Source organism: Piliocolobus tephrosceles, unplaced genomic scaffold (assembly GCF_002776525.5).
Source record: "Piliocolobus tephrosceles isolate RC106 unplaced genomic scaffold, ASM277652v3 unscaffolded_1165, whole genome shotgun sequence".
NCBI lineage: Eukaryota > Metazoa > Chordata > Mammalia > Primates > Cercopithecidae > Piliocolobus > Piliocolobus tephrosceles.
Window position 1 is genome coordinate 14,583 of NW_022292810.1, and position 7,294 is coordinate 21,876.

Genomic DNA, 7,294 nt, shown 5'->3' on the forward strand with positions numbered 1-7,294 from the left:
AAAAAAAAAAAAAAAAAAAAAAATAGATAGTTCCAGATAATTGGAGGAAGGGTGTTGAACGTTACCAACACAAAGAAATGATAAATGTTTGAGATGGCGGATATGCTAATTACGCTGATCACATACATTACATGTATTATAACATCACTATGTGTACTCCATACATATGTACAGTACACAATTATGTGTCAATAAAAAAGAAAAAGCTGAACTTAGATTGGAATGGCTATGAAGTAGCTAACTTTTTCGTATTTTCGATAGAGACCCTAGGCATTTATTTTAAGTAAACTACCCTTGGCTTCAGGAAATGTTTAGTATTTGAATTTTAGCCTTGCACTTTATAATACACAGAGGTAAAACTGTAGGCTTGCTTTAGATACAGTCACAGGGGTTTGCTATGATGACTTTTTTATGTAATAAGGGGGAAATATACCTTAATTAATAGGCATACATGCTCATTTTTCTCCCTCGTACACATTTTTAGTCGTTGTCCAGGCATTGTGATACTTATGTAAGCAGTATGCGATATCTTAGGTAGGAATCAGAATTTTAAGGTAAGAATACTTAGAGTTATATATTTCTCAAACTTTCAAACTAGACATTTTACATGTCCGTTATATAACTGCAATTAAATTTTCAAAAAGACAATACCTGTCTTTAATATGGATGATGCTCTAGCATTTTTTTTTTCTTTTTTTTTTTGGAAACAGGGTCTCACTTTCTCCCAGGCTGGAGTGTAGTGGTGCAATCATGGCTCACTGCAGCCTCAGGCTCATAGGTTCGAGAGATCCTCCCACTTCAGCCTCCCAAGTAGCTGGGACCACAGGTGTACAACACCACGCCCAGCTAACGTTTAAAATTTTTTGCAGAGACAGGACCTCCCTCTGTTGCTCAGGCTGGTCTGGAATTCCTGGGTTCAAGTGAGTCTCCTGCTTCATCCTCCCAAAGTGCTGTGATTGCAGGCATGTGCCACTGCCTGCCCCCATATAAGTGGGATGATGACTTTAGCCTAGGAGTTCCACACCAGCCTGGGTAACATAGCACAAGATCCTGTCTCTACAAAAACTAAAAAAACTAACTGGTCATGGTGACACCTGCCTGTGGTCCCAGCTACTCCAGGAGGCTGAGGCAGGAGGATAACTTGAGCCCAGGAGTTGAGGCTGCAGTGAGCTCTGATCTTGTCATTACGTTCCAGCCTGGGTGACAGAGTGAGACCTTGTCTCTTAAAAAAAGTTACTGGCTACCTGATTATTCATAGGAAAAAAACCTGAACTCTGATCTAAACCTCATACCTCGTACAAAAATTTACTCAAAATGGATCATGGACTAAAATGGAAAATGGAAAATAAAGATGAAGAGAGGAGCTGGAGACTGGGAGAAACTATTTGCAAATCACATGTCTGATAAAGGACTCATATCTATAATATATAAAGAGCTATCAAAATTCAGCAGTGAAACCAAATCAACTACTTTGAAAATGAATAAAAGACCTGAAGAGACATTTCAGATAACATACAAGCACATGAAAACATGTTCAACATCATGAGCCGTCAGAAAAAATGCACACTAAAGCCACGTCACTATACACCTATCAGAATGCTTAAAATAAAAAGTAGTAACAAGACCAGTGCTGGTGAGGATGTGGGGAAACGGGATGACTCACACTTCGCTGGTGGGAATGGAAGATGGTACAGCCATTCTGGAAAACAGCTTGACAGTTTCTTAAAAAACTAAACGTGCAAATGCCATAGGATGCAGCACTCACATTCATGGGCAGTTATCCCAGAGAAATGAAGACTTATGTTCACACAAAAGCCTTCATGTATCTGTTCATAGCAGCATTATTTATAAAGGCTGGAAACTGGAAACAGCACGAAGACTGCTCAGCAGGTGAATGGTTAAACAAACTGGTGCACTCAGGCCCCAGACACCACTCTGCAGTAGTTCATGACATCCTTGTTCATCCGTCTTTCAAACTAGAAACCACCATCATCCTCAATCCCCTTTTCTCCATCCTGGGTCTGAGTGGACTTCATTTTGCATTTCTTTCCAATGCATTTTCCCTCTGTCCTTTCTGGTTGTGCCTCATGCCTCATTTGAACTGTTGTAAGAGCCACCGAATTGTTTCTCTGTCTCATCATGGAATCCTTTCTACACTTCATGCCGCGCATTGTCACTGGAACAATCTTTCCAAAACATGAAAAACTAACTTAAAAGAAATATCCCAGGTAGCCTTCCAAATAAGTCTAAGCTTTCTGTTAGAAGTTTTACTTCTTTTCTATAGGGAACCCCAGGACTGTAGAGAGATGAATTTGCTGTCTGCATTTTAAGATCAGGCAGAAATCCCTGGAGGGGCCCATGTGGAATAGTGGTACAAATACTGGTTCTGGAACCAGAAGCCCTCATATCCTGGTTCTAACACTAGCTGGATGTTCTTGGGAAAGTTTTGGTTTCCAACCTCAGTATGAGGAAGTATACTCAAGGGCTCACACAAGGCTGCTGGGAGGAGCGGATGAGGGGCGTGGTGAAAATGCTGTGTAATCCGTGAAGCACGTCGTATGTGTGAGAAGTGGAGCTGTGTGGATAGCGGTTCTGGAATCATTGTATGAAAACGATGGAAAGCACATTCGTAGTTGTGCCTGATGATACCACTGGGCACCTGTGTTGTACATGCCTGCGACATGGGTGAGGCCCGGGTCAGTACAGCTCACAGTTTGGTGTTCATGCAGTTAGAAAGGCCCGAGAGGACCCTGCCCCCCTCCAGCTGTAGGAAGGAGGTGGCTGTCTCCTGCCTATATTTGGTGGGATTGTCTGTGGCTCCTTGGGGACAAGAATGCAGGGAGTGGGGGAAGAAAGCCGGCCTGACTGCTCGCTAGTCAGCCTTCCCCCACGGAGGAGTGGAGGGGTCATTTCGTGGTAACTTGCCATGTCTTTCTTAAGCCATCTGCTCTTAGAAATGACCAGCATGACAAGTAACAGACCCATTAGAGACAGATGGGCTGTGTGTCCTGTGTGTTTATGGCTTTGTGGCCTCAGAGCTGCCAGGACTTCATAGCTTTCTGGGGAATGCTGGGTCAGCCAAGGGGCTGAAAATAGTGAGAGGAAGAAAATTCCCCCTCGCTGCTCTGGTCTGGGAATGATTACTGAGGAGAGCGGCATGGAGGGCCCAGTCGTGGGGTCCCTCTCAAGCACACCCTCACCACAGTGGGAATGCGGGTCTCAACCTCCCTAGGCCTCTGTGATTTTTGTCTATCACATACTCACCTCCAGCAGGGATGTCTATGGTGATGAGATGAGGGAGCATCATAGCACATGTGGCATTTAGTAGGCTTGTGGTGAGTGGATGCTGGCATCAGTGGAACAGGAGACTGGGTGCTGCGTGTGGACGCATTCACATGCTGGTGGCATGGGTGGACAGAGGAGAGAGGGACGCTCTGCAGTTCTCCTGTTGGTCTGTCACCCCCGCTGTTGTGAGCAGAATCCGTGAGTGTATTCTGTTGCCCCAGTCAACTTGGTCGGCTGATTGCTCAATTTTCTGCTTCCACTTTTGATTTCTTAAGAATGGAAAAAGGAATACTTCAGTGACTTTTCTGGTCGATGGCATACATTCCTTGATATCACCTTAATGCTTTTTAATTTCTATGTATTTTGGATGTTGGAGCTGGCCTGACATCTGTGTTTTTATACCTCACCCTCTCGCGTGAACTGTTGGCCACACAAGGACCAGAGAGAAGTGACCAGACCGATTGGTAGCAGGGCTAGGACTGGAATTCCCCAGGCTTTTGATGCCCAGCAGGCTCTGTTTTCTGTATTGTACTGTTCTTCCCTATTTTGACACCCATTAGGACAGTGGATGTGAAATGTAGCTGGGCACTTTTTGGGGTGTGCTAGGAGTGTGGCAGATGCCTCAGACTGGCATTTTCCCCTGGTTCTGAATTCTCATGGCTCAGAGTCAGTCTCTAGGCTACTGACCGGGAAGATACAGGAAGTTGTTTTGTATGATAAACTATGCCAGGGCATTTTTTTCACCCAGCAATGTATTTGGTTTGGACTGGAATAATCTCTGATACTGGTTTCTTTGCCAATATTATTGGGGAGTGGAGTCTGAATTGTTAATTTAGCCCAATTCGTAGTGCTTAGAATCTCAGTGAGTGTGTGTTGAACTGAGCGGAAGTGTGAGAGCATCTTGGACAGTGGTTTGCAAACCTAGCTACATCTGGGGGGGGCTGTGAAAAAAGCATGCGTGCTTACTCCAGACCAGTTGAAATAGAATCTGCAAGAATAGAGCCTGGGCAGCTATAGTGCTGTTAAAAACCCCCAGGTGGTTCGGATATACCGTAAAGGTTGAGAACCACTGCTCCACAGCGAATTGGAGGCCTGGATCATAGATGTGCCTTATGCTTTCACCAGCTTAGAATGGTTCTTGTGCTTTAGAACTGAAAACAATGTTATGCAAATAAATGTGGAAATAGCCAAATGCCACATCCTGTTACTACCTGCCATGAAGTATATTTACCAGTTATTCACTCTATTCTGATCCCTACCCATTCCACCATTTCTTCATGGAACAATAATTTGACAGTTGGTTATGCAGAACCAGAGTAAGTCTAGTTTGATTGGCGGGAAACGATTTTGGATATGAAGTACTCTTCAGGCATTTATTGAACTCTTGTTTGTATCACCTCTGTGCTGGACAGTTTACAAATATTACTTCTTTAAGCAAGGCCTATGGAGTCAGGCTGCCTGGGTTTTGCTAACTAGCTGTGTCATTTGGGGCAAGTTTTTAAGCTTATATAAACCTGACTTTCATCTATGAAATGGGATGACAAGGGGTCGTTATCGTCTCACAGGATCGTGCAAATGTGTGTGTAAAGTGCTTAGTTTGGTGCCTAACACATAGCAACTACTCAGTAAAGTTATTATTACACCATCATCATCATATTTAAATGTAAATATTAAGAGTTAATAAATTTGTAAAAGGTACTATACCCTTACCCCTTGAACCAAAGACTACTTTAGTTTTAAGTGGTTGGGTTAATTTATCGCTTAAATATTGGCCTCTTGAATACCTTGAATTTCAACTGAGCATAGCCAGAGGATTTCATAATTGGACCGTTGCCTCTGGAAGTTGAAGCTTTGTTTGGTTTCACTTCCTACACTAAGCATGTGGCTGTACGCACCTTTATGGTGACTTCTGGTACTGGGGAATCAAAGCTTCATTCGCTTCTTTGGAAGAGATGATCTTATGCTATATGAAGCACTCAGACTTCGTTAACTATGTACCATCCAGACAAGACCAGGTGCTTCCCATGGCAGCCTGTCCTTTTCTTAGCTCTCTCATCAATCTAGCCTGTTCCTTCTATTCCTCTTTATACTAGAACTTCTCTTTGAACAAGGAATGTTGTTTTGTCACTGCTAGGTCCCCAGCAATTAGTAATGCCTAGCGCATACTAGGTGCCTCCTGAATGTGAATAGGTGATAATCTAGCAGAACACAAGATAAATCCGTGGGTTGAGATTGAAGCCATGTGGTATGAATGCTACATTGGCAAACTTATTAAACCAATTTTCTTAATACAAGTTTAATATGTCTTAGTAACTGACTTAGTTCAGTAATCATTTACTGAGTGTCTTCTAGGCCAGACAGTGGGAACAGAAAGGTAATAATACATGATTCCTGCCTCATGCGCAGGAAGTCTAGTGCGATGGACAGACACGTGCCAATGGCTGCCATGGAATATGGTGAGTATTAAGATAAAGGGACACCCTGTGTGCCCTTGGAGCGTAGAGCAGGGCTTGTGTTCTGGGAACATGGGCTCCATTTGAAAATACAATTTAAATTAATTTTCTTTTTTCTTTTTTTTTTTTTTTGAGACAGAGTCTTGCTGTGTTGTCCAGGCTGGAGTACAGTGGTGTGATCTTGGCTCACTGCAACGTGCTCTCCCCAGGTTGAAGCAATTCTCGTGCCTCAGTCTCCCGAGTAGCTGGGATAACAGGTGTGCGCCACCACACCAGGCTAATTTTTGCATTTTTAGTAGAGATGGAGTTTCACCATGCTGGCTGGGCTGGTCTTGAACTCCTGACATCAGGTGATCCTCCCGCCTCGGCCTTCCAATATTCTGGGATTATAGGCATGTATGTGTTCACCCTTTTAAATATCTGTGGGTAGCACTTAACTTTAAATGGGTACTATTTAAACTATTGAATGACTTTAGTATGGATTGAACGACTTTGCTGGGGCCTCGTTTTTAATTTCCTTCATTAGAGGAAAAAAAAAAATGCAGGTTGAATATCCCTCATCCAAACTGCTTGGAACCAGAAGTGTCTCAGATTTTTTTTAATATTTTTGGATTTTTGAATATTTGTATTATACTTGCTGGTTGAGCATCCTGAATTCAAAAATCCAGAATCTGAGCTGCTCCAATGAACATTTCGTTGAGCGTCACGTCACACTCAAAAAGTTGTGGATTTTGGAGTTTCTGGTTAGGGAGACTCATCCTACATAGGTGTTGGATTGTTGCAGGAGTTCTGGACCAGAGGTTAGGTGACTAGGCTTTGGTTTTCGCTTTGTTACTAAACAGGCTGTTTTCCTCCATAAGCTCAGCTTTAGATCCCCCGGTTGTAAAAGAAGGGGATGGGCCATCTGATGTTTAAGGCTTCTGTTAGTTCTGACTTGGAGACACCTGGCTTCAGTTCATCTTCCTTAGGAGTGAACAAAGAATATGGGAGTTTTGAAATTGTTAGTCAACAGTTACAGGGTTGTTGCAGCCTGGTTTTGGGTAAAGGTCATCTTTAGTGAGCCCGGGGAGAAGCACTGGTTTAGCTGTCAGCCGAGTGGGGTAAGCGGTCCTCTTAATTTTCCTCTGTTTTCATGAAAGCATTGTTAAGGGTCACAGCGTTAGTGGAGCTGGCTGGACAGAGGAGGGGAACTCACTGTTACAGGTTATATTGAATGTCTTTTCAGTCACTAAATGCCCTTTATGATATGTTTTTCAGGATTTCAGTGTTGTATGATTTCTCTGTGTTAAGCACAGGAAATTTAACATCAACAAAAAAGAATGCTCTTTATTTTCTTTTTCTTTGAGACGGAGTTTCGCTTTTGTTGCCCAGGCTGGAGTGCAGTGACATGATCTCAGCTCACTGCAACCTCGGCGGCCTGAGTTCAAGCGATTTTCCTGGCTCAGCCTCCTGAGTAGCTGGGATAACAAGTGTCCACCAGCATGCCCGGCTAATTTTTGTATTTTTAGTACAGAGGGGGCTTCGCCATATTGGCCAGGGTGTTTTTTTTTTTTTTT